This window comes from Lissotriton helveticus, chromosome 6 (assembly GCF_964261635.1).
Source record: "Lissotriton helveticus chromosome 6, aLisHel1.1, whole genome shotgun sequence".
NCBI classification, from domain to species: domain Eukaryota; kingdom Metazoa; phylum Chordata; class Amphibia; order Caudata; family Salamandridae; genus Lissotriton; species Lissotriton helveticus.
Genome location: NC_136067.1, coordinates 38472022 through 38490733, shown reverse-complemented (window position 1 = coordinate 38490733; position 18712 = coordinate 38472022). Strand labels below are relative to the sequence as shown.

Sequence of the window (18712 nt, the reverse complement as noted above, 5' to 3'; positions counted from 1 at the left end):
GGGCGGTGTAACCCCCTTTAAGAGATTCTTAGCCGCTTATGCCTTGCTGTAGACCAGAAAAAAGATGGCTGCAGAGTGGTCGTGCATTACAAAGAGAAACTTGAACTGTCCTCCATAAGTGCCTCTCGTGCATTTGCTTAAAATAGTAACTTTTTAGTCCTGGTCTAATAGACAGCACATTATGTCTGTTGCGAGACATATTGTTACGATATCAGTCCATTACTTGACATTGGTTGGCTTTATTGTCAATTTTATTTACTTGCTTCTTAATCCTCAGCTTGTGTGGGTTTCCTTCTGCTTCTTGTATTTCTCCCTTCACTAGAGCAGAGACATATTACTTTTTCCCTTTTACTTCTCACTTTCCAGGCACTACTTTTTAGGTCTCGCCTATGAAGCGAGCATGCGCTGCATAGGAAAAAGACCTTTGGTAATGGGTTCAGCTTTGCAGGCAAAAACGTGCACGCGTTGCATTGCTTTGAATGAAAACGCGTGCACGTTTGGCAATTCTCTTGCGGGAGCGAGCTTAGACACCATATGTTTGTAATTAACTTGAATATGATGCCCCTGCTCGTTCCTGAAAGGTAAATGCAAGGGAAACAGGTGCATGCCCCCTACTCTCTCCCCTTCCCCCTGCTGGCTCTCATGAAACTCTTTTTTTATTTATTGCACATGCTTGTTTAACATTACATTGTCGCCGTAGGACAATGTTAAGTTTCAGGAAGCTGTTACGTTAATAACAGAAATGTCTGACAGGTAGAATTCATTTTGCGGTATTATACAGATTGTTGTTGAAGTGTTGAAAATATATAGTGTTGGTTTTCGAGTGCTGTAAATGGCCGACCACGTTAACATTTCCGTGTTTTAGACACTTGATCCATTTCGGTTAGCATTTTGTTGTGAATACGCATGTTATGCCGCACATGAATTGTGTGGTAATTCCATAACCGCTGTAAACGCAGTGGCAAAAGAATAGAAATATTCCAGCATGTCGTGTATTTCTATAGGTTCTGAATCGATCCCCCTATTCCTGGCCCTATTCTGGTTAAACTACCTAGCTAGTTAACTAACAGTCAGCCCATGAGGCAAGAAATTCCCCATGATGCAGATACCGTTATCTGACGCAGTCACACTACGGCACAGGAACGTGTTATCTGATTAGGTCATAACGCTTGAGATCTAATTAGACAAGCGATATTCCTCCAGCCCCTGATAAGGCATACGACGTTCTCATAACAAATCAAACCTATGACAACCTGGATAATCCGTGCGGCCATTGTTTTGATTTCACAGAGAACTTTAGTAAAGAATGTGCTAACGAGCAAGTCGTATGACATCTTTATTGACGTACCTATGTCCATCCTTACGTCAATCTCGGCACCTTTAAGGTATAAATATTGCCGACCTTGCCCTATGCAAACACACGCGTGGTGACAAGACGGAGCAGCCATACTTGCCGAAGCCGAGAGCAGAAGCAGACCCCGCAGGCAGCAGCCCCGCCTTCCTGACGCGCTGAGAGACGCGCTGCTATCTCAAGCCGAGAGACCCAGCACCGGCGCTTCTGGGCAGCCCTCGCAGGCAGCCTGGAATATCGAGAGCAGAGAAAGAGATACCATTCCTCATTCATCCTAAATTCCAGGTACAGAACTGAATAACCCCTCCTAGAGAATTCTTTAGTTATTCACTTGGCAAAAACAAACTTAAACTAAACTGTAACTTTCTATTCCCGCCCACGCATTAGACTTAGGTCAGGTACACGGGGTAGGCGTATTTAGAAACACCAGTTGAGTACGTTTAGTCAAATGTATATGTGTATGTAAATATATTTTAATCATTTTAAACATCATATGGCTCAGAAACCATATCAATGTTTTTACAGTATTATTTTATACTATTGCTTCTAATGTATGCACTTTACTTAACTATAAGTATTGCAATAATATCGATCCATTTCTCTTGTACGAGAAAAGAGACTGATCAATAAATAACATCTTTTATTGAACACGCCCGTCTCTTCCTTTTCTCTACATTCTGATGAGACTAAGAATGCACGTACTGACTGAGTAAAATAATTGCCTTGTGCTCACACGACTCTCGAGATTGACTCTTGATTAGGGGAGAGCAAAGTTGTCATGTTCTATGGTTGTCAGAAACTAAATCCCTTCTTGTCTAATCAGGGGAGTTCATCCTTCCTTGAACATTCGAGAAAGTTTCTAGCGAACTCTGAGCTTAGCTGGCAAACCCAAAAATTAAGTCTAGTTTCGACAGTAGTAGACCTAGTTAACGTCTGGCCTAGGCCTTTACTGCTGTAGGTACTATTCCAATGCGCAGAGCCTATTGGGAAAATAGGAGCTACACTACATGGCGCCCAACGTGTTTGGAAAGGGCGATAAAACTAACGTAAGACATTTAGAGTAACTCAGTCGTGCTTTCTCACTCAGACCCCTTTTCCCAAATACTCCAAAGACGTCTGGAGTGGGTGAAAGGTTATTATATCCTCCAAAACCTCGCAGGAGGGAACTCCTATGTATGGTTCTTGGTCTAGTCAACGTTGAAGGATAAAACAGTTCCAAAATATTGTGCACCTAATCTCTGTTTCCATAAAGAAACCTGATCTGCAAATAAAAATAATACCATCCTGTCAGTAAAATGGGAGACAGTGATGGAGAAAGAGAGGCAATTAGATTAGCTACTGAAATAGCAGATGCTGATGCTACCATGCAAACAGCAGACCCGGATATAATACTCATCCAGGTCGCCAAAAGGAGATCTATAACCTTAAAACTTATAGAAAATGGACTGACACCTAGAGGTGGCACAGTCATATTCGTAATTGAGGCACACGAATATCGGCAGACAGAGGTATACTATACATGGATACATTTTCCAGCAGCAAATGCTGTAACAAAGTACTTCCACTATTACAAAGTAGAGGAACCTCCTGAAACGTACACTCCTTTCGAGGAGGTGGAAGTACCACTCAAATTCCAAGAGCATTTGCTCTTATTTGATGGCGCCCTAAAACATAACAATCACATTACAAGGCTCGGTCCTTTAGGAAGACCAGGAGCAACGTGGCCGGTCCTAGCCGGATACACACCACATCCAGACATCGAAAGAATGCCTGCAGCAGAGCTGTTAATACAGCTAAAACAACTACTAAAAATTCACAGACAATTAGTTCAGTATGTAATGCGGACTTCAACAATTCAGCCAGCGATTAAACTACCACAGCTGACCCCTCACCAGGGGAACACAAATAAAATTACACCACAGAACATCCAATCCTGCCTAGGTAAAGTTCCAGCTAAACGGGAACAGATACCATTCTGGTTGGCACAGAAAATTACCCAAATAGAGGCGGTGTTTCCTGACACCACCCCATTAGAAAAACACAGGATTCTGACTATATGTCTCCCAATGGGAATCGCACCACACATTGAGGACTGTGACACTTGGGGTACAGTCTTTGCTTCCATCTATACAAAAACGCACGGTGTTCCATCCATTTCGGTAATACCAGATGTGCTAAAACAAATTCAAGATGAATACGGTCCAGAACCTGCTTTAACTCTTGGTATGAAATTACTGAAAGACTTCAAGCAGGTCTCGGCTATATTACTAGCCAACATAAAGGGTGAAGCAGCAAACGTGGCGATCCGCCAGAGGTTAAAAGAGACAGATATAGCAGACCAACCAGCTGAAATTGCCAGAATCATAGAAAAATCCTATGAAGAACTAGGCAGAGATAGTCTAGGTGGAATACCAGTAAAACCGCAACTGACTACAAGTCCAGAAAAAATATTTTTTAATAATAATTCACCAAAAAAGAACTGGGATGGAAATAAACAATCCAATCCTAAAGAAAAGAAATTCCAGTCCAGAGGAAGGTCTCCTAGGCGAAGAGAGAAATCTCCAAACCCGAGACAAAGGTCACCTCAGAGTGAACCCTCTGGGAATAGATATAACCTTAGAAATAGGGATAATATTAAAAAACCTGATAGATATCAAGACATTGATACACGTCCGTCTCAATCTTTTCAGAATTCCTCGCAGAAATCGGAAAGAAGAGGACGATCAGAAGAGCACGCCAAGTCCAAAGACAAGGAACCTGCTCAACTGAAAAAGAAATCACAATTTCCAAAAAAGAAGGTAGCCAGTATCAAGGTAGTTAACAATGCCGAGAATACTGAGGACACAACTGAAAAACGGAGAATGGGCTCAGACAATGCTAGACAGCGCAGCAGAGGTGAGCATAGCTCGCAAAGTCCTTATGAATCATCTGGAGACAGTGGACACGAATGAATACCTTCAAGTGGAAACTGCAGATACCAGAGTTAGCAAGCCCCACAAAATATACGAGATAACATTACGTATAGAGGGAGATAAGACTAGGAAAATAAGGGGACTATTTTGGGATAACCTATCCAAGGGCTATGACATCCTTCTAGCTGAAAAAGACTGGCCACCGGAGTTTGTCAGGGAGTGCCCTCATGGCGAAGAAGTAATTATGCCTGCCTTCTTAAATCAAATACCGATTCATAAAAAATACACACTTGCTAGAAAGTGGGCAGTGGCCTTAGCACCTGCTTTATATAAAAATCACGTAGGATGGGATGAGGATTCTCCTCCTCACAAAGTCCAGTTAAAATCACAACCTACTGCACAAAGGCAGTACCCAATTAAGCAAGAAGCTAAAAAACAAGTAAATGAAATACTAGATCAGCTAGAATACCAGGGGGTGATTGAAACTTGCACCTCACAAATGAACAATCCTTTGTTTCCGGTCTCCAAACCAGACAATTCGTACCGTCTAGTTTTGGATTACCGACACCTTAACACATGTTGCAAAACTTTTGCAGTGCAAAACTCACACAGTGCTGCACTAATGAATAACATAGTGCGCAAAAAATACAAAACAACCTTGGACATCTCCAACGGATTCTTTTGTCAAAACATAGCACCAGAGAGCAGATATTTAACTGCATTTTCAGTAAATGGCACTCAAAAACAATTCTGTCGGTTAGCCCAGGGGTACAAGAACAGCCCGGGGGTATTCTCAGCGAGAGTAACAGAATTACTACAACTATATGATGATGAAGCATTATCTTATGTCGATGACATTTACTTAACAGATGATGACTTGGAGACTCACTTGAAAAGAGTGAACACCATAATACTTGGTTTCGCTGCAGAAGGTTACAAATTCAACTTCAAAAAGTCCAGAATTGCCCATCTGACGGTCCTATTCTTAGGATATGAGTTATCAAGTGAAGGCAAAAGCCTGGCAGACAATTTCCTAGAGAAATGTGCCGTAATCCAAGCTCCTAAAACACTAAAAAACCTACAGTCAATTCTAGGCTTCCTAAATTTCGGAAGAACTTACATTGCAAATTACGCAGAAAGGGTCAAACCCCTTTACGATCTAATTAAACCAGACTTTAAAAGATCCAGTTGGACTCAAGCACACACAGAAATTTTGAGATCCTTACAAACAGACATGCTAATTAAAACAAAATTAGAAACCCGTGATAATACACGCAACCTTGTGATCCGAGTCATCCCAGGGAGATACGGATTCACATACCTAACCTCTAATGAGGGAGATAAGGTACCAATTGCATTCAAATCACATTTGTACACAAAAGCTGAACAGAGATTCAACAACAAAGGAAAAATTGTTCAAGCAGTTCAAACCGCAATAGCTAGAGAAAAAGACATAGCTGACGGTAGACATATCACAGTCAGAACAGCAGAATCAGCCTTTGAGGCATTAACAACACCGTGTACTTTACCAACAACAACATTGGATCCAGAATGGTTACAATGGGTAAATTCAATCACAACGGACAAAGTATATTACTTCTTTGATCCAGAACTAGAAGAATTAAAAAATCTAAAATATGAAAAAACGTATCCTCTGCCAATCGACATTCTGCCTCTACGACATTACGCCTGTGTAATCTATACAGACGGACATGCTCAACCCTCCGTTTGGGGAGAACATGCATACAATCCCACATGTGAGATTACAAAAGAAGTGTGGCACGGAGGTAAACTAAGACCTCTATTAACAAAATCACACTCAGTAGAAACTAATTCAGAACTACAAACTGAAATATTAGCTTTGAAAATGGCGCTAGATAATGCGGATCGCGAATTCCCGACACTTATAGTGTCAGATTCATATTTCTGCGTCAAAGCATATAACAAGGATTTGCAGACCTGGATTCAGAACGATTACAAAGATGACACGGATGCACCAATAAATCAGAGATTGCTTTGGGAACAGGTAGCTCTTTTGAAAAAAGAACTACCAAAGACTCACGTGACACACTCACTGAGTCACCAGCGTGATGGCGTTCACGTTGTAGGGAATTCATTGGCTGAAACAGCCGCAGCGGCAGCCAGTAAACCGGCTCCCGTAGATCGAAAAAAGCGTACATTAAAATACATTGACGGCGAAACAGTGCTGGCAGTAAAAACGTCATCAAAAGACGACTGCTCGGCGTTACCGATCAACTATCCACTCAATTACACATACATCATAGATGCAAACTCCATTCCTTTTGCTCGAATCCCTGGAGTGGGGGATAGAGTGATTCCAAACATGGACAGGAGAAACTTGTTAATCGCAGACGCACACATGGGCGAGGGTCTCAGACACCTTAAATTAAAAGATTCTCTGGAAGAATTACAATCACGGTACTGGTGGCCAGGCATGAGCCTGCACTACACCATGTTTGTAAAAAACTGCCCAAACTGCAACAGAGATCGCAGTGGGGAGAGAAGCAGTTTAATACCTCGTCGTATCAAGGCAGATAACATCACCACTAAAAAGAATGGCTTGCGATTAACATATACAGGCTAGTTCCCACTTATAATGTAGATCCACAGCACTCGGCTGACGTCCGGACTGTTATACAAGATTTGCGAGTCTAAATGGCATATACGCTAAGAGCATGCTACGTTCGACCATTTTTTTTTCTTTTTCTCAGGCAATCCAGCCTGGGGGGGGGAAAGAATGGCCAAATGAGCACAGCCCAGCGGGAATCTTCTCACTTCCTTCCTGAGGGTATGGGATGGTGTAAAGAAAAAACCAAGACAGAAAGCAATCTATAATAGAAAGGATATTAGGTTCGGGAGCTGGGTGGGTCAAACATCTAATAAGTGTCCAACGTAGTCTAAATAACTTGCCAAGAAATTCTCTGAAGGGATTCAGTCCGTACGAATTATTATTCGGAACTAGGATGTTGATCTCTGACCTTGATAGTCAGACTTCAGTGGTAACAGAAAAAAGCTTTGATGTCAAAGACCGTTTGGCTATTTTGCAGGACTTAAACAAAACAAGAAAAGACCTGAGCAACATACAGTTGAAAGAACAGCCAACGACCACTGAAGAATCACCACCTGTCCCAGCAAGACCTGTCTGGATTCCAAAAGTCGGGGATCTAGTCAGGGAGAAGATCGCGGTAAAGAAGGAATTTGGGCCTTCTTACAGAAAAGCAGTTCCTGTATTGTCTGTCAACGGGACAAGATCAGTTGTACTACCGCCACTTGCTGGAAAAAAGGAGAACCGAGTTGTATCCATCGACCTGGTAAAACCACAACATGTGGCCGATAACCAACAGTAGGCCAAGTGGACTCCCAATAAGTAGCAGAACACCAAGGTTCGCTACCAGTACAGAGGTCCTATCAAAGAGGCTCATCACATTCGAAACGCCTACAGAAGAACAACAAGGACTATGCAACAATGCAATAGAACTTAGACCTCTGAAAACCCAAATAAAGACATTTAGCAGAGACACACCAATCTATACAGAAGTACCAAGTGAAAATGCAAGAAACAAAAATCCTGAACCAATTGGAACAATTGACAGAACTGCATCCGGTTACTTCATCAACTTCGATGATTCCTCTGAAGGCTTCAGCGAACAAAAGACACAGCCATCATCAAAATCCTTTAAAGACAAAGCGAAGGAACTTTTGAAACAACTGAAAGAAACATATCTAGTTTCTCCATGGATTGAATTTTGGGTGGGTTTTGGTGCATTTATCCTCATACTTTGGCTCATCATGGTATTTACCTTGGGACGCTTCATTGAGGGAAAATATGCTAAAATGGACACAGCAAGTCAGAACATCAACTTGGTCCTCAAACCACACACATCTTCACACGTCGAGAAAAGAGAACTTTCTTCAGAACTTTCTTCAGCCAACTTCACAGCAATTCCAATATCTGGTGGGGTAGCCTGGGACAACACTGACTATGAAATTTATGGTCCGGTCGAGATCCTGAAATATCCACACCAAATCAAGATCTCCTTGAGTGACTTTGCAAAACCAAACTCATTTGCTGATGATTGGGACTTTGAAAGTATAAACAATATGATGTCTGACTTAGTAATGTCTGCTAAATTTACAAAACATGATTATTTGCAGGGTTCTACAAATTATGACAGCATGTACTGCTATAACCATTATGGTAACCATTTCTTGCATAAATCTGCACAACCTAGAAATGTTTTAAATTTTAATCAATGGGAACATTGTGCTACACCTCCAAAAGGGAGCTCTAGAACCGTGTATGGCAAATATTCATATTTTTCAGGTTTTAACATAACTAATGCTGAAACATTTTATTACAAATTGTCAAACAAGACAGGGATGAAAACCATGATAACCAACACAAAATTGATATATTCAGATTCTTTCTTTGAAAAAATGAATACTTTTGGATTTGATTATTGGGACAAACATGTTGATTTGAAAAGTGTTTGGGGTACAAAAGAATGGCAAGTACAGGGTATAGAAGCTTTGTTTAGAGCCTGCATGATCCCAGAACAAATGATATTTTTAAATGACACCGTTCAACAAACCACCTGTCTTGGCTTAGCCAAAATCAAAGATTTAAATAACCTGTCTATTCCAAAGCCAACAATGTTTAGCAATAACTCTGAAACAGATGAAGAAATAGACATAAACCATATACTTAACCAAAACAGAACACATCCTGATTGGAAACAATGGTTGATCTGGCCCACAGATACAAATAACTGTCAAGATAGATTCCTGAATAAAACACAGGGTTTCACAATGAACAGGCCAGACCCTAGATATCCCCAAAGACATCACCCAGGGATAATAACAACCTACAGTGTGGGCAAATTATGCCTTCAATGGCTACAAACTTCCACACTGCCTGAAATTAAGCAACACCTAACTTTACTTACTGATGGTGCTGACTTGCGTGATTTCATAATGGGACCACGCAAACAGCGTCAAAAGCGTTTCATAGCAGCCTCTGTATATGCAGCATACAATGAGGCCTGGAAGGTTACTCAAATTGAGACAGCAGAAAGAATACGGGAAATTGACCGTATTAATTTGGAAAAATCACTTTCTGTAGTGGACAATGGGTTAATGACTCTGTCCTCCAGAATTTTTTCATTGGACAGCATTGTGTCTTCAGCAATCGATATATTATCGCAAGACTTACTGTTATTACAACATGGTCAGTCACAATTGCGTTCTATTGTACAGCTTGGCTGGACGTTACAAAATCTGCGTTCAGGCTATGTGCCTTGGCGTTTAATCAACACAACGTCACTATTTCAAATCTTTAACCTTACTGATAGACAAATCGGTATGGCGCAGAAGGGTGCTGATTATACAATCTTGAGCATTGAAAAACTAGAAAGATTACCGTTGACAATGTCAGAACGACCTGTCAGTGAATGGATAATCCACGGAATCATAAATATTCCAATCTCAACCTTCAGGTTTCAATACTGCCAAAAATATATACAGGCTGGCATGTACGAGAAATTGGGAAAGGGGTACCTTAAAACAACATGGAACCTGCCCTATTCACATGCATGTATCAGTAACAAAGGACAGAAAGTGTTTCTTAGTGGCATCAATTGTGCTATGTCACTAAGCGGCACGCTTCTGTGTAACGGTATTAGTTTGCACGGAGCCTGTGAAGGGAATTCATACAACCTTTCATGTCACCAGCAAGGCGCACCTGCAACTGAAATAGAACCATTCTTTCAAAGACTCTATAATGGGAGTTACATTCTTATTGTAGACCGCAGATGCTGTAGTCTTATGCCCGGGACTCCTTATCTCGTCACTACGACGGCGAAGGTCAAGTGCTGTGGACGTTCTTTGTTCCCCAGCTCCTTTCCAGACAGGGAGGCGAGGGCATGGCCCAGTTTGAAAATTACTTCTATTCGAATAGACACTTTAAGCAGAATGAAAACAGTGCTTCTTCAGACGCCTACAAGGCTCACGTCATCTAAAGAAACGTATGATCTACAAGTCGCAAGGACGACTGCAGAGATACATACATTATTATCAACTAATTCCCCCGTACATTTCGCGGAAATCCTGAGCGAAATCTTAAATATTTCTGATACCACAGGGGTCTCAAAGGTATTTAAGACAGTATTTTCGATGGCATTAACACCATTCAAAGCCATACTGGGTATTTTTCCAGACTTCGTCCATTCGATTTTTGGCGGACTTCCCCTGATCCTAGGACTAATTGCAGGAATCCTATTCCTAGTCCTTATTTTTCGTTATGGCAACCCATGTCACAGATCAAACTCTCGCGACAATGGAAGATACGATCCTAGCCATTGGATACCGGGACCGGATATCAAAAATCCTGGGACTATCCCGGCTTAGAGACCTAAACATGACTTGGTTTCTATCATTTCGACCAATGTGGCAGAGGTGTGTTTTACCTGTACTAAGGTGTCTGCTATGCGTGAATGCATGGTTACCCCTATTTCCGACTTAGAGGAACTTTCCCATGAAGCTGTTGACAGTTTTTTCGAAAGCCTGAATGATATGATGTTCTCTCCGGAACAGAAATAGAGACTTTTGAGTAAACTCGCACACGGCGTTCCCTGAATTCGGCCTTCAACTTTAAAAATAAAGTCACATGAACAATTACAATCCAGTTCACGGACAGCAACTTTTTTCAGCAAGCCCCTAAAATATTTTTCTATATATTTTTTCCCGGGACACTGATTTTCTGCTTAAAGTAAGAGACTATTCCTAGAGAACTAAGATTTCTATTTTAGATACTTTATAGACTTTATAGACTTTAGCTGCCCGCTGGTATGTTCGCAATAGATTTTATGTGATGAAATGGTTTCGACTTTTTTTCTGTATAGCCATATTAAGAGCCATTTCATGTGTATTTCTCATATACCAACAATCAATAATGCATAACAATGCGTGTTCACTTTTGCATTTAATTCATAGCTTAAGTGCATACAATATATATGACTGCAATTTTTCAGTATATTTGAAAATTTCGAAATGCATTTATGTATTTTGGGGTGGTAAGGTATACACTATACTCTATAGTATGTTGTACTATGTTATACTATGCATAGATTAGTAGATATGACCATAGTTAGCGTGGAGTGGGTGTCGTGTATTTCTATAGGTTCTGAATCGATCCCCCTATTCCTGGCCCTATTCTGGTTAAACTACCTAGCTAGTTAACTAACAGTCAGCCCATGAGGCAAGAAATTCCCCATGATGCAGATACCGTTATCTGACGCAGTCACACTACGGCACAGGAACGTGTTATCTGATTAGGTCATAACGCTTGAGATCTAATTAGACAAGCGATATTCCTCCAGCCCCTGATAAGGCATACGACGTTCTCATAACAAATCAAACCTATGACAACCTGGATAATCCGTGCGGCCATTGTTTTGATTTCACAGAGAACTTTAGTAAAGAATGTGCTAACGAGCAAGTCGTATGACATCTTTATTGACGTACCTATGTCCATCCTTACGTCAATCTCGGCACCTTTAAGGTATAAATATTGCCGACCTTGCCCTATGCAAACACACGCGTGGTGACAAGACGGAGCAGCCATACTTGCCGAAGCCGAGAGCAGAAGCAGACCCCGCAGGCAGCAGCCCCGCCTTCCTGACGCGCTGAGAGACGCGCTGCTATCTCAAGCCGAGAGACCCAGCACCGGCGCTTCTGGGCAGCCCTCGCAGGCAGCCTGGAATATCGAGAGCAGAGAAAGAGATACCATTCCTCATTCATCCTAAATTCCAGGTACAGAACTGAATAACCCCTCCTAGAGAATTCTTTAGTTATTCACTTGGCAAAAACAAACTTAAACTAAACTGTAACTTTCTATTCCCGCCCACGCATTAGACTTAGGTCAGGTACACGGGGTAGGCGTATTTAGAAACACCAGTTGAGTACGTTTAGTCAAATGTATATGTGTATGTAAATATATTTTAATCATTTTAAACATCATATGGCTCAGAAACCATATCAATGTTTTTACAGTATTATTTTATACTATTGCTTCTAATGTATGCACTTTACTTAACTATAAGTATTGCAATAATATCGATCCATTTCTCTTGTACGAGAAAAGAGACTGATCAATAAATAACATCTTTTATTGAACACGCCCGTCTCTTCCTTTTCTCTACATTCTGATGAGACTAAGAATGCACGTACTGACTGAGTAAAATAATTGCCTTGTGCTCACACGACTCTCGAGATTGACTCTTGATTAGGGGAGAGCAAAGTTGTCATGTTCTATGGTTGTCAGAAACTAAATCCCTTCTTGTCTAATCAGGGGAGTTCATCCTTCCTTGAACATTCGAGAAAGTTTCTAGCGAACTCTGAGCTTAGCTGGCAAACCCAAAAATTAAGTCTAGTTTCGACAGTAGTAGACCTAGTTAACGTCTGGCCTAGGCCTTTACTGCTGTAGGTACTATTCCAATGCGCAGAGCCTATTGGGAAAATAGGAGCTACACTACAAGCAGTCCTGCCTTTCACCCGGCACTGCTCTTTATAGTACGACAGCCGCCTGGCTCATTGTCTGCATTAAGTGGGACAGTAACTGACTTGGCTGGGCACTGCGTGGTTCTCCAAACAGGGACATGCTGCTGCCATAACACGGCCCGCACAGACTAGCGAGCGATGGGAGCAACTGAGCGTATTGAGGTGGCGCGCATCAGCAGCCGACACGAAGAGAAATAGTTTTACTGTCACAGGCTCCGCAGTTACAGTCTTTGATGCGTTAAGCAAACGTCATCTTCGTTCAGGTTTTTTTTTTTCTTCCAATAAGCTCATTAGTGGTAGCCTTAGCTTTTCTTTGTTACGGGCTAATACATTCAAGTCAAGTCAAGTCAGATAATTTATATAGCGCACTACATACCCAGAGGGTCTCAAGGCGCTTGAGGAAGGGTGGGGGATTATTTGTCGAAAATCCAGGTTTTAAGCTGTTTTCTGAAGGATAGGTGGTTTTGGGTGAGGCGGAGGTGAAGTTGAGTATTATCGTTAAGTGACTTGCTGCACTTAAATGCTTGTAACTTTGTATTCTTGTTAATGTTATTATTGTCTTTCCTTTGACAGCCATTATAATTTTGCTTTCCTTTCCACTTAGACATTATGACGGGAGAACACTAGAAGTACAGCACAGCGAATCGTTGTATAGCATATCTAGCCCTGGTAAGATGTTTTTTTCTTCTGTATGGATCTCTAATCTCTGTACTTACAAGATGCTTTGCTAGCTTTCACCAGGTCTGTTCACACTCTGAGGGCGGAGATTTATTTATTTATTTATTTATTTATTTCGATTTAATATAGCGCGTTATAACCCGGGGGTCTCTAAGCGCTTTGTCAGATACGCACAGCAGACATTCAACAGGGCCATCCGAAAGTTTACAGCCCCATCCAGGCTTGTTGGAAGAGCACAGTTTTTAATTTCTTCCGGAAGCACAGCAGATTAGTTTCTTTCCGTAATTCCACCGGTAGCTTGTTCCAGGCTGTTGGAAGGGTACTAGAGATAGCGCGGCCGCCAACAGTGGCCAGCCTAAAACGTGATTGGGTGAGGAGAGTAGCTTCCGACGATCTTAACCTCCTGCCCGGCCTATAGGAAGTCAGGCGGGCCTTCAGATATCCTGGTGCCTTTGCGTATAGGGACTTGTGTGCAATACAGAGCCCTTTAAACAGAACCCTCTGCTTCACTGGCAGCCAGTGCAGCTCCCGCATAAGAGGAGATGCATGCGTGTTCCTCGGTTTCTTGAAAATGAGCCTTGCAGCGTCATTCATTACAACTTGTAACTTATCCAGAAGTTTTTTAGGCAGGCCAATATATAGCGAGTTGCCATAATCTAGCCTCGCTAAGATCATAGCTGAGACCGCGCGCTTCAAGGTTGAGAAGGACAATAGTGAGGAAATTTTTCTTAGCTGTCGGAGAAGGCCAACACAAGTTCCCACCACCACCGTAACTTGTCTCTGCATGGATAGCTTGCCATCCACATGGATGCCCAGGCTTTTTACTACCGCCGCTGGTTTTGGGGGAGTCCCTAATTCTCTTGGCCAGAAGCCATCATTCCAAGGGTTGCCAGCAATAGTGATTGGCAGCACCTCGGTCTTATCAGGGTTGATTTTTAGCGAATTCTTAGACATCCAATTAGCTGTGTGTCTAAGGATATTTTGTAATCTCGCAAACGCCTCTGGCTCGTCTTCCATTTGGATCACAATTTGAGTGTCGTCAGCGTAGTTATAAACCTGGCAGTCCATCTGATTGAGCAGTGAAATCAGAGGCTGTAAATAAATGTTAAATAAAAGGGGTGAAAGGGCGGACCCCGGCGGCACTCCACAGGTAATCGGGGTTGTAGTGGAGACCAAGCCACCTAGCTGTACTCTCTGCGTCCTCCCTTGCAAAAAGGAAGCAAGCCAGGCATGCGCTGTGCCCTGTATGCCGAAATCCCTCAACCGCGACAGAAGTTGCTTATGACAAACGGTATCAAATGCCGCGGAGAGGTCTAACAGCACCAGGGCACCTGGGATTTTTCTGTCTGCTCTGTTCCTCAGCTCATCCAAAATGGAGAGCATCACTAGCTCCGTGCTATGATTAGCACGAAACCCCGCCTGGTTCGGTTCCAACAAGGCATTCCTCTCCAGATGGTCCACAAGATCAGATAGTACATGTTGCTCAGCTATTTTGGCCAGGAATGGTATTTGAGAAATTGGCCTAAAATTTTTCAGCCAATTCACATCGGCCCCCGTTTTTTTAAATAATGGAATCAACCGAGCTTCCTTAAAGGCCATCGGAACTTGCCCTAGTTGTAGCGATACGTTAAGGAGAGTCAAGACCTCTACCTCTATACCCGGCATTGCCAGTTTGAACACTTCTGGTGGACATGGGTCAGCCTGGGAGCCCGACTGAACCCGCCCCATAAGCAATGTCAACCTGTCCTTCGTAATCAAGGGTAGGGTGGTGAGTGGAATATCCACTGGCTTCTTAGCTGGGGTAGGCTGTGGGGGGCAATCAACCGTGGGGGTGAGAGCGATTTCCGATATGAGGTCTGTGATCTTACTGGAAAAGAAATCTTGAAATTTTTGACAGTTCGCTTGCGTGAACTCCGGACTCTGCTCCTTAGTTTATTCAGTTCTCATGACAACTGTCCTCAAATCTCCGGCCCTAACAGTGGTCCTCTAGGTCCCACAGCTTCTTTAACACAAGTTCTTAGTTTACCCAATGCTAGTATTGACCGATGCCCCTTTATTACGCTCTCGAAAAGGAAAAGTTACGTGAATTGCATCTAGGTTGGGCCAAAGCAGTTGGAGATAAACGGTTGAGAAGGGATAAGCAGGCAAGCAACAGACAACTTGTTAAAAGATGATGAATTATGCTGCAGATCTTGCTTAACTAAAGTAGAATACTAGCGGACTAGGAGGTAATAGGAGCTGGTGGGGAGAGGCAGACATCGCGTAGGTACACTACATTTGAGTTACCTAGATGAATAGTATTTATAAAATGTTGACATGTTACGATGGTGTATGTACACGCGGCTCTTCATGTGTTCTTTTTGTATTGTAAATCAGGATGGTCTAAAACAAATTAGAACATTGGAATGTTGGGAGCTCCATTGAAAACAATGGATTGCTCCGGGCTTCTAATGGCTGGTATAAGCCCGGAGCTCCAACATTCCAATGCTTCTTTGTTCACAGCTCTGGCTGTGAACAAAGGCTTCAAGGACCCTGAGGTGATTCCAATCCCCTCACACTCCCAAAAGACTTTGTTTTTTTTGTTAGAATATTCTGTCCTCTAGTGGCAGAATGTTCTAATAGCCTTATAGCCCTTCGTAGATGGGCTATACCGCTATTAAAGTCCCTCTCCCTTGTTAAAGGCCCTCGCCGTCGGCTCGGGCCTTTAACGCTGGAGAGGGCCTTTAATAGCCGGTATAGCCCTCTACGGCGGGCTATAAGGCTATAAGAGAACTTGAATATCAGCAACACGGAGCATGAGGCGAAGGTGAAGCAGAGAACCACTGAGATGCCCAACTGTCTGAATGACTTGAATCGGAGTTCGCACAAGGAAAGGGGCTCTCGTTCAAGATCTAGAGGAAGCTCTTTTTAATTCATCTTGACAAACCTATTTCATTGACTTTCACGCACGAGTCTCCCCAGTACTGCTTGCCCTCTGTACAATTGTCATACTGTTCTGCGTTCCTAGGATGTTAATTGCCTTGTCTCTTGTTTTCCTTTTAGAAATAATTGCGACTATGTCTTTTGCTCCATTTGTTAATTTTTGAAGTAACAAAATGGCAATTTCGAGAATGCACCGACCTCTTTTAAACATAAAAGACTGGATACTTTGTGAAAGTTCTGTTGAACAGTTTACAAATTATTTCTGCTTGACACAGGTGGAGTATATAGGTTTCTAGACCTTCTACTAGGTAGGACAAGTGCCCAAAAACACACAGAACTTCTAAACAAGCACTGGCAAAGCCAAGAAATCTGTCTCTCGTGTTAAAGCCAAGAAAGTCTGATAGAGGCACATGTGCTGGGGGGAGGGAGGAGGAGAACGAGGGGGCGGGGAGGTGATAATGGCACGCCCTCAAGTCCTGACAAAAAAATATGAAAAAAGGCCACTGCAGTAAAAAAAAACAAAAAAAAAACATTGGCATGGCAATTCGGTCTTGACTTGGCTATTGTGAAATGGCATTGTTGGGGATCTGGGCGACCCTCAACGATATAAAAAAAAATCATTAGTTGAAGGCAACAGTATCTTTTGGTCTTCAAAAGCATACATTGACAAAGTATTCACTAGAACTGAAGGAAACTATATATAACCCTAGACCTAAAAACTGCAATTCGCATAGTAGATAAACAAGCATTGGCATAGCCAATAGGTCTTGCCTTTGGGACCTTATAAGTGTTTAACTATGCAACAGGTAATGTTGTTGCACCAAGGATATTATGCTGCATAACTAAATACTTATAAGGTCACAAAAGCAAGACCTATTGGCTATGCCAATGCTTGTTACTTTTTGTTAAAGCATCTATCTTCTAGCTGTCTCATGTATTTCTCTCTCCCCTATCCACCAAACACCACACTCACAGAGTGTTTCTCTCTCTCTCCGGTGTGCTTCTCCCCTATTGCCCCCGCCGTGCTTTCTCACCCGTGTGAATCTCCCAGCCAGCTCTATGTTGCTCTCTTTCACCAGTTTGCTCACCCTCAGTGCTCTACTTTGCTCTCCCTCCATGCCCTTCCCCCCTGTGTTGCTTCTGCCCCTCCTTCATGTTGCTTGCGCCTCAGTTCCTTGTGCTGCGTCAGTCTTTCGTGTTTCTTAACCCCTTCTGCGCTCATGACAAGGTCAGCTCGTCATGGGCGTTACCTGCGCTACGCGGATGACGAGCTGACCTTGTCACGTAACGCGGGATTTTCAAAATCGCAGCACGCAGCGGGAAAACCGCTAGCGCGCATGCGTTTAAACCTCCCATTTCTTCGGCCTCCTGTACTACTTCCGCCGCAACCGGTTTACCCCCCCAAAAAATGCTTTTGAGCATTTATTACATTTTTTACTGTTTTTTGTTTTTAACTAAAAAGAATAAAAGCTTTTTATTTTCACCTATAGCCAGTGGCATAACATTGGCCCCCGTGTTTGCGGGGGCCCACCCGCGAACTCCAGGGGCCCCCCCTTCAGCGCAGGCACTGCACGAATGTCAGATGTGTTAGTCTGTCCCAGTATTCACACAAGAAACAATTTCAACAGCAGTATTTTATTTCTTTTATAGTACTACTCATCCCAATGAACGATGTCGGAGCGCTTTAAGTGACATACACTTTATACATTGACAATAAATCATGTAAGTGTGTAAATCAATGTACAGGTTGTGTTACATAAAATGGTGAGGGTTACACGGTGTAGGCGTCACATGTCTGTCATGCCTCACGGTGCTATTTTAGAAAGATTACAGTTTATAATCTGTGAGGTCCAAAAGAATCGCTGTGTTAAAAGGAGTAACTCACATAGCTACCTACATAAAATAACAAGCCTTTGCAATGCAATTGGTCTCGCATTTACGAGAGTTTAAGCTATTGGCATTGTAAATGACAATGCCGTTTATTTATATGTTTTGATAATTAACACATACATAAAAGGCATTGCTATCTACAATGCCAATAGCTCAAACTCTTGTAAATGCAAGACTTATTCAAAGAAGCAGCCGTCATTGTCCTGGGCTGCTCAGAAAGTGAAAGCGCGCATGGCGCACTGAATGTTGCAGGAAAGCATGTTGTGCTGGAGGTGGGAGAAACTATTTGAAGAAAATAGTGCTTACAGACTAAAAAAGACTCACCGTATAACAACCAAAGTAAAAGGGCCAGTCCTCGTGGGAGGTTACAAATGAAGACAAG

The 18712-nt window shown here is 42.4% G+C and overlaps 1 protein-coding gene across 1 annotated transcript in view; it reads right to left on the bottom strand.

The window, feature by feature from the left end:
* The window catches only part of KIF6 (kinesin family member 6), a 1617941-nt gene that overhangs the window by 834959 nt on the left and 764270 nt on the right, over positions 1 to 18712 (bottom strand). The gene's annotated exons all lie outside the window — the stretch shown is intronic.